Genomic DNA, 9,157 nt, shown 5'->3' with positions numbered 1-9,157 from the left:
CTTTGGAAACGGATCCATCCCGGAAAAGAGTTACCTGAGTGACCTGGTGATTCCACTGGAGGTATATCCAAGCTACACAGACTTGTATAGTAATATTCTAGCCACTTCATCCATAACAGCCCAAAATAAAAACGTAGATAAAGCCAAACAAAATGGTTCCTATGCATACAGTGGGAGATGTGTCTGAGGCGCTGCTACACTCCCTGCTACACTGGCCCACATACATTCAGCCTGAAGACACCGTGGAAGAAGTCAGTCACAGAGACCACATGCTGTATGACTCCATTTATAGAAAATGTTCTGAACAGGCAAATCCACCGTGGCTGGAAAGCAGATTGGAGGTTTCCAGAGGCTGGGAGAAGGGAAGACTGAGGAAAGGCTACCCACAGAGGTTTTTTATTTATTGGGGAAAGCGGGTAGTGACCAAAATGTTCTGGAATTAGATAATAACTATGGTTGCACAACTTTGTGAATATACCAAAAACCCACCGAAACGCACACTTTAAAAGCGTACATTCAGCGTTATGTGATGCTATCTAAAGTCTTGTGAAAGGGGGTGGCCTGGGGCGGGGGATGACTGCTACCGAGAGGAACAGCGAAATGCTGCACGGCTTTCGCCTCCTGTCCCACTTGCAAATTCGCATGGACTTTGAGGCCTGAAACTTCGCACCTAGCAGGCCCTCCGAGCCCTGGGGTTCTGGGGACACTGTTGACAGGAGTCATCTTGGACTGGGGAGGCGTCTGCAGGTCTCGAAGTTGGCGGCCGCTGAAGAGAGTTAAAGATTGGAGCGCCGACTCTTTTAAAGTCGCCCGGAGCGAATTCTCATTTGTGTCCCAGGCTCGGCGGTGGCTGCCGGGGCTGCGGGTCGGTGCGGTGAGTACGTGGGGCCGAGGGACCCTGCCCGATGCCAGCTGTCCCAGCGCCCGCAGTGGCGCCGTTTTGGGGTCGCCGCGGCCAATTGGAAAGCGCTCGAGGCGCAGGGGACGCGGTCGCTTTAAGGCGGCGGCGGGGCGGGGACGGCGGCGGCGGCCGGGCTGGCTGGCGCGGAGCCGCCAGTCGGCGGCGCGGGGCCCGGCGGGCGCGGGCGCGGCGCTCCCTCCTCCCGCGGGGGACGAGCGAGGAGGTGGCGGCCGAGGGTCGGAGCCCAGCCCGGGCCGGAGCGCGCGGTGAGCGGCCGTGCAGCCCCGCGGGGAGGAGGCCGGCGGGCGCTTTGTTCCGGGGCTGGAGGTGTGGCCGGCGGTGTGGCCCTCTCGGCGCTCGCTCGCCCTGCTGCGCTGCACCCGGGCGCCCGGCTCTGGCTGTGCGTGGCCTCTGCCCCCGCCACCCGCCACAGCACAACGGTGTGCGGTGAAGTCGCTCGCCGCCCGGACCTCAGAGAAGGAGGGCCTGGCCACCGCTCAGACAGACTCCTTTGACTGTAGTCACCCCGGGGTTCCTCTGTTGCCCGGGTAAGGACTTGGCGGGGAGGTGGGCACGGGGTGGTGGGGCTCTTCTGGCTTAAAATGGCGTTAACCAGGGTAGGGATATGCGGAGGGGTGGCACATTCGTGAGAATAATGAAAGACAGCTTGCTTCATAAACAACTCTTTACTGCGCCCTGGGTTCGGGTTGCTGGGGCTCTGGTCACAACTGGGGCCTGCGCTCACACACTAAAGTGACGCGGCCCGGTGCCCCACCATGTGTCAGGCTCAATGCCAACTCCTGTCCCACCCGGAAGGTAGGGACACAAACTGAGTGACAGCCCAGTGTGGTCAGTCGAAGAACTCAAAAGACCCTCCTTAGGGGCAGGAGGTCCAGGAAGACTGTCTAGAAAAGCAGATGTGAGCATCTGCGGAGGCTCTTGACATCCAGCTAGAAACCTCTGCAGAGCTGAGGTGGCCTGGGGCTTGGGACAACGTGTAGTCTGGAGAGGGGACAAAGACAGTTTCACCTGAGCTCTGACCCAAGCGCTAGTGGCGGGGAACCTCTTTGGACCACCATGGTTTTTGCTCCTCTGGACCAAATTAGAGAGAGTAGACCGATGGGGCTCAGAACTGTGGCCTCTAGAGGTCTGCCTGGACGCGGGCATAAGAGAAAAACACTTAAAAGCAAAGCGTACAGAGACCCGGCGCTTGAGGGGGGATTTGCCCATCTTCAGACAGGGACCCACCAGAAAGATGTTAATGATGGTGGTACCCAGAAAGGGGGCCGTGGACAAACAACCTACCCAGGACTGTGTCAAAGAAGTCTGTGCTTTTGACCCTGTGTCTGGCCTGCCCTGTTTTGAGTGTGTGTGTGTGTGTGTGTGTGTGTGTGTGTGTGTGTGTGTGTGTGTGTGTGTGTGAGAGAGAGAGAGAGAGAGAGAGAGAGAGAGAGAGAGAGAGAGAGAGAGAGAGAGAGAGGCGTCCACGGCGGGGTGCCGGGTTTTAAGGCTAGTACAGCAGTCTCCTCACCCCGCATCCTGCAGCAGTGGGTTGAGTGTGAGGTGGTGGCTATGTCTGTTAACTGGCACACGTCAGGGCTTAGCTCTGAACAAAGTGCTTTCACCGAGGCAGTTTGTAGAGTTTCTCCTGCCCCCTTTCCCAGAGAAGAAATCTGAGCCGCTAACATTCCGTAAATCTTCGAATTTCCTGTAAATTGCACGTCCCTGCTGGCTGGGGCTGAAAATGTTTCAGGCCGTGGTGTTTCCTCATGGGTCTGCTCACACTACCCAGCAGGCAGTTAGCATCTCTGTCTGTGGGTTTATGGTATGGTTGGGCCTTTCTTCACCAGGGTGGGAGGTGTGGGGTTTCAAGGTCAGTCTCTTTGTAGGGGGGGGGGGGGTGTTAAGCAAGTCCCGAAGCCCTGATGGAAACTACCACCCCCCAGATGTGACCTTGACATTTCCTTCTGGAGAGGAGAGCCCCCCTGGGGAGGCAGGTGACTACCTTCTAGAACTGTCTGCCTTGCTCCTGCATAAAGCAATTTCCATAGCCCTGGCTGACCTGAAACCCACTGTGTAGACCAGGCTGACATGGAACTCACTGTGTAGACCAGGCTGGCCGGAACTGATATCTACCTACCTCTGCGTTCTGTGTGCTGGGATTAAAGGCACACACCACTACGCTTGGCTGCATTTATGATTTCTCTGTGTGTGACAAATATAACGAGTTTTAGGCACAGATATTTCACCCTGATCTCCAGTGACCATCTGGAACTAGGGAGGATTCTAATGAATTGAGCCCTTAGAGTGACTGGTCCTAACATTACATGTTTCCTCACCTCCTGCATCTCCTGAGTTCTCAGGAAACTGTGATCTCTATGCTATATTTGACACGTGTTGTTGTCATTGTAACCTTGTCTGCTGATGCGATACCCCCCAAACAGTGTGCCACCCTGGAAGTACCTGAAAACACACCGCTCCTAGGTATTGCATGGTTTGCACAAACAGTACTAAGTGTGAACTAGGTTCTTGTGCAAAGCCGGAATGCGCTCTGGTGTCTAGAGGGTGTGAATGTAGGCATGAGCCAGCTGCGAGGGGCATAGAGAAGGGAAAAACGAAGGAGTTGGATGTGAGTGCCTTGCAGTTTGGAGCACCTGGCCGGGCCCATTCTACAGATGCTGAGCAGAGCCCTTTGTAGCCTTACATCATAGTATATGATACCTCTGGGCCCTATGGTCCAAGTCTGCAGGGGTGCATTGGGCTGCAATAACAACGCACAAATAACGCAGGCTAGATGAGGCTCAGATAAGGTTCCCAAAGACACCCTAGGCTCTTGTAAGATCTTGTACACTTCTGGCAGTTGCTGTGTGGGACAGGTAGCCACAGAAGCTGAGACTCTGGAGTTTAGAGTCGTGGTTTTCATGATCTTGAGACGCCGCTTTTTAAAAAGTGTGTATGAGAAGCCAGAGAACATTGGCGTGCAGAGTTGAACCTGTGCGCTGGTTACTTCTCTTGCCGCTGTGACAAAAGGCCCGAGAAAAGCAACTTACGGAAGGGTTCGTTTTGATTCACAGTTTGAGAATACAGCCCCTCCTGGCAGAGAAGGCATTCCGGTGAGACGGCTTCTGGTTGGGGTGGCAAGCATATAAGATGACTGGTCACACTGCATCCACAGTTCGAGAGCAGTAGAGATGAGTACTGGCTTTCTGTCCACTTCCTCCTTTTTGATTTAGTTCAGGGGCACCTGCCTGTTGGAAGGTGTTGCCTACATCCAGGGCAGGGACATGCATGAAACATGTCCCAAACACCCTCACAGACATGGCCAGAGGTTAGCTTCTTAGATTCTAAATCTCATGCTAGCAAGGCTACGAAGCCTATGACTCTCGGGGCCATTAGGAATCTCTGAAAATGAGTCATGGGATTGATCCTCCTGGTCTAATGCCCATTGCTTCAGCAACGGTTTTTGGAGAGTGTCGTGTGTCTCAGCCAGGTACTGTTCTTCTGTAGAGCATCTTAAAGGACAGAGATGGTGTCCAACGCCGACAGAGACAGGTGCTGTGTGTCCTCAGCCGGTAGCCGACCCTGGGAGACTATGAGGAAGGGAGTTGTGTTGTCACTGCAAAGCCACAGGTCAGGCCCACCCCATCACGACCTGCTGTGCAACCCACAGTGGTGTCTCTTGTCCTCTGGGTAGCATTCTTATTCCTTGGGAGTGTCACCTCACCAGCCCTCCTTGGTTTGCCTTCCACACCCCCACCTTTTCATCTGGCTTATGTGCTTCAAGATAGTTTTCTTCGGGCCTTACCTGTCATGGGAGGCATGGAGCAACCGTGTGAATTTAGCCTGTTAATTAATTTAGTCCTTTTATGTGTCTGCCAGCTCTACTGGATGGGCTTGAGGGTAGCCAGATGGCCAAATGAAAATATGGGTCATCCCCAGCTGTTAAGGTGACAGACACATTGGGTCTCAGAAGGGCTTATTCTCTGTTTGGAGAGCCTGGTATGAGGCTACCTCTCAATGGATGAAAGTCACAATTCACATTTGCTTGTTCCACTAGTGAGATTTTGGAGACTGCCAAGAATTGAACTGATTCTGCAGCAAGGAGTGAGGGGCTAAACTGGGCAGGGTAGGGAGCTCCAAGGTCAGGCCTGGCTCTAGACTGTCTAGAGGGCTTGGGTGGGTCCTGTGCTGTGCTGGCTCAGGCTCTGCCTGTGGCTTCTCTGCCCGGGGTTGTCATGGGAATTAGATGAAATACACAGATGAAATATGCTGGGAGACTAGAGAGGGCCACAAGAATAAGAGCACAATCAGGGTTGCAGCCATCTCAAATGATAGAACCCTGACCCAGTAGTCCCCTCCAGAATATATAGTGTAGAATCACGCCCAGCAGAACCACTCCTCATCATGATGGAGAGATAATTTAAGATGTGGTACAGAAAGATTCTCATTTGAATAGTTGCATAGCTGTTACTATGCTTTACTTATATAAAAAAAAGCAGGCATCATATCAGACCTGTTTTTTTTAATGGATATTTTTCTCAGATTAATGCTACAGAAAAATTTTAGAGCCAGGTGTTATACTCCAAGCCTGTAACTCCAGTACCTGAGGCAGAAACAGGAAGATCAGCTTAGAGTCATTGTAAGATACATAGCAAGTTTGAGGCCATCTTTGGGCGACAAGAGACTGTCTGAAAAACTAAAACGAGGACCAGTGAGATGCTCAGTAGGTAGAGACTCTTGTTGTTGAGCCTGCCGACCTGAGTTCAACCCTGGCACTTACACGGTGAGAGGATAGGACTCACTCTGAAGACTGTCTCCTGACTCCTGTGTGCCAGGACTGCTCTTCCGTCTGTGACAGCTTTGGCTTAAGCTGGACCCTTGTAGACGTGGCACTCACTGCCCTTCAGGTTACTCTGTTCCACCAGGAAATTTGCTCATCGTCTTAAAGTTCCTGCCTTTCACCCCTTACCCTGTTCTACACAAACCACTTAGTCATGTGTCTTATAGGATGGGTGGTTTTGCTTTCTTCAACTTCTCAGTGGCTTGGTTTAAAGCTATCCCATCTGCATGGCCATCTATATATTCACCCACCTATCCGTCTGTCTGTCCATTGATCCACCTGCCCACCCATCTACCTGCCCATCTTCCCTTCAGCAAGGGCCTGTGCTTTGGCCCTGTCTTGTACACTTTGTATTTGTGAACCTCGGCACCGTCACCGGGTGCTGTTAGCCTTCTGCGCTTGTGGAATCCAGGTTTCAGGAAGGCTAAGCAGCTCTCTGTCATCATGAGCTTTGAGATGCTGCACCGGAGAGGAGTCTGAGCACATTCTATTTCAAGCATATGTGCTACTTCTGCTGCATCTGCTGCTCACAGAACCAGAGGACCACACAACCCAGTCTCCTCTCTGCTGGTGCTGTGAGGTCTGATTCTGCATAATCAATACCATGGGGCGGGGGCCTTTTAAGGAGAGTGGGTGGAAGACCTTTGCATGAGAACCCTGTATGCAGCGGAAACCTCAGAGGCAAACCCGTGGCTGATTCACGAAGGGTAAAGAGGACTGACTGGCAGTAACCCTGACTCCATTGATCCGATAGCAGCCACCTATGAACCCCTAAATCACTTCCTCACTGTATTGTTTTCATTTTGAAAAAGAAAAATGCGAAGGATAATGTAATGAACACCATGACTCAGGATGAACAGGTGTGACCATTTTCTGCACTTGATCCTTCCTGTGGCAGCACAAGACTTGGGGTTAGTCCTTTGGCCTGGTGAGTTTGGGCCCAGCATGAGCCTGCTGAGGGCTGTGCCTGGTTTCCAGTTATTAGACCTCTCTTTGCCCTCATACTCAGGTAACCCACCGAAGTTGCTAGTGAGGGCTCATAGCCAGGTAACCCACCGAAGTTGCTAGTGAGGCCTCATAGCCAGGTAACCCCTGAATTTGCTAGTGAGGCCTCATAGCCAGGTAACCCACTGAAGTTGCTAGTGAGGCCTCCACTGAGGGTGCTGGTAGCTCCATTCTCCTCCTGCGACCATACCGGGAAGGAAGGTGATGTGTGTTGTTGGGCTTTGACCTTTCTCGAAGGTCTTTTTCTAACCCGCACCTCCGTGCATCTGTCCTCAACAACATCTGCCTCGATCGATGTGTTTCAGATCAAAATTTAGTTCTAACCCAACTGTAATTTAAATGGAGACTAGAAGGGGTGGTTTGAGAAGACAGAAAAGCTATGACTCTGTTTTTAGAATCTGATGATTTGTGACGTTCTTCTTAAACAGTCGTTGAAAAAGCCCATAGTGTGTTCTGAACTGTAGGAGTAAGCTGGGCACAGTGGTGCGTGCTTGTAGTCTTGACACTCAGGAGGTTGAGGAAGGAGGATCAGGGGTTCAAGGTCGTCCCTGATACATTTCAAGGCCAGCCTGGACTACTTGAGACCCTGTTTCAAAACAAAAGTATAAGGCTGGATATAGTGGCTCACAATGTTAATCCCAGCATTTGGGAAACAGAGGCAGGCAGACCTCTGTGAATTTGGTCAGCCTGGTCTGCAGAGTGAGTTCTAGGACAGCCAGGGCTCTGTAGAGAGACCTGTTGCAAAAAGGCAAAGCCAGACAAACAGAAGTACAGGACTAGCTTTAAGGAAGCAGACCGAGTCGACGGGAGGCACTGTCTGGTCCCCAGTTCTTCATGTTTCTGTTTTTCCTTTACAAAGGGCTCCAGGTGCCTCATAGGGGATTCTCTTCTCTGCCAGGCAGGGATAAGCAACTCTTCAGCTGCAGAGGTGGGGACGCGCCTGGTGACGACTGCTGGCAGCCTCATCTTTCCACCCACAGGCTGACTCCTGTTAACGTTCGTCTTGGGACTGGAGTGAGAACAGCTGAGAGCTGCTTTATGAAGCTGTGTTGTGGAGATGCAGACGGTTCTGGAAGGCCTTCCTTGCTAGCAGATTTCCCCCCCAATGTGTCACTAGTGGGGGCTGTGATTTAAACTAGTTTTGTAATATGCCAGGGGGACCTGGGGTGGTCCTCAAATCCTCATTGTGAACTGGTGAGGATTGAAGCACCTTTTTTGAGTTGCCAGCAAGGGGGGGGGGGTCACACTTCTGGAGCCTTCTCCACCTGATGGAGATGCTGCAAAAGTCACCGAGGCTGAGAGTGGAGACCTCAGAAGGACCTAGGGTTTGTCTTCTTGTACAAGTGACATCAGTGAGAGCAGCTACATAGACTATAGAACTAAGTTTGCTTATACAGAAATACATGAATGTGTTCTGTTTACAGACCCAGAAAATAAAAAGTTTGGGTTTACAGAAACCTACACCACATATTGTGTGTTGGGTTGCCCACAGTATACACTGAGCACTGAAGCTGAAAGTAACTGCAGTCATGTGGCGCTGTGTGTGAATCGGTAGAATCACCAGTAATGGAGAGGGAACCTGGGGGACACCTAACTCCTTAAGAGCCGATCATTTAAGGGAAAGATGGGGACAGGCAGGCTCTTGCCTCCCAAGAGTGTTACATTCATTTCAAAAGAATTAATTTCGAGGTATTTACTGTTTTTCTTTTTTCTTATCCTTTAGAATTTCAACACACTTTCTGGAAATTTCCCCCTTTCTAGATAATCACAAATTGGCCTCTTCATGTTTTAATTAGCATGAGTGGAAACTGCAGCTTCAGTGCGCTGACCAGAGCCATGTGTCTTTCTCAGCCAGTGCCTTCCTCTTTGGAATCATGCCCAAAGTCCAAAATAGCCCCTTGTGTGCTCTTTCAACACCTGCTTTATTGGAGATGAGGAAAGAAGGGTGGAGACACTGTCCCAACACCTTGGGGACTTACGTATATTTTTAGTATATTTTTAAAACGTTGTCGTATAGGCTGTGTCTCCTCCGCTGTCCTTCCACACCCACATTCCTCAGGTTGAGATTCTTGGCAGAAAGTGGGAAGGTCTACCCCTGCACACCACACCCTTTCCAGCCGCGGAAGTCAGGGTCTGCAAAGGTCAGGTACCCTGGTGGCATTTAAGACCAGCTGGCTTCCCAGCCAGCCTCCTGTCCCCTCCACTCATTGCCCCGAGTTCCACCCACCCTCCGTGGATTGTGGCCTGAGTCCACTTATCTGGGACTGGGTGGGTGTTTCCTGCATGTTTAAGATTTTATGGAGGAAATAAAAATAAAGGAACAAAGCCTTTGTTTTATTTCTGGACTCTAGCTGGGGATGGCTGGAAGGATGGAAAGGGGTGCAGGAACTGGTCACTTGGCACCTTAACAA

General features: G+C 51.5%; 1 protein-coding gene across 3 annotated transcripts in view; it reads left to right on the top strand.

Moving 5' to 3' along the window:
• The first annotated feature begins 585 nt into the window (after positions 1-585).
• Positions 586-9,157, top strand: part of Mras (muscle RAS oncogene homolog) — a 56,211-nt gene continuing 47,639 nt past the window's right edge. Inside the window, exon 1 of one of the 3 annotated variants that reach the window (XM_050139393.1) lies at positions 586-874. The gene's annotated coding sequence lies outside the window, so the exon portion shown is untranslated. Of the gene's footprint in view, positions 875-1,034; positions 1,450-9,157 lie in introns of those variants that run through there. The other 2 variants (XM_050139391.1, XM_050139394.1) reach the window with 2 other exon arrangements.

The sequence above is a fragment of the Alexandromys fortis genome, unplaced genomic scaffold (assembly GCF_014885135.2).
Source record: "Alexandromys fortis isolate MF-2015 unplaced genomic scaffold, M_Fortis_MF-2015_v1.1 scaffold_36, whole genome shotgun sequence".
Lineage (NCBI taxonomy): Eukaryota > Metazoa > Chordata > Mammalia > Rodentia > Cricetidae > Alexandromys > Alexandromys fortis.
This window is presented reverse-complemented; position numbering and strand designations above follow the sequence as displayed.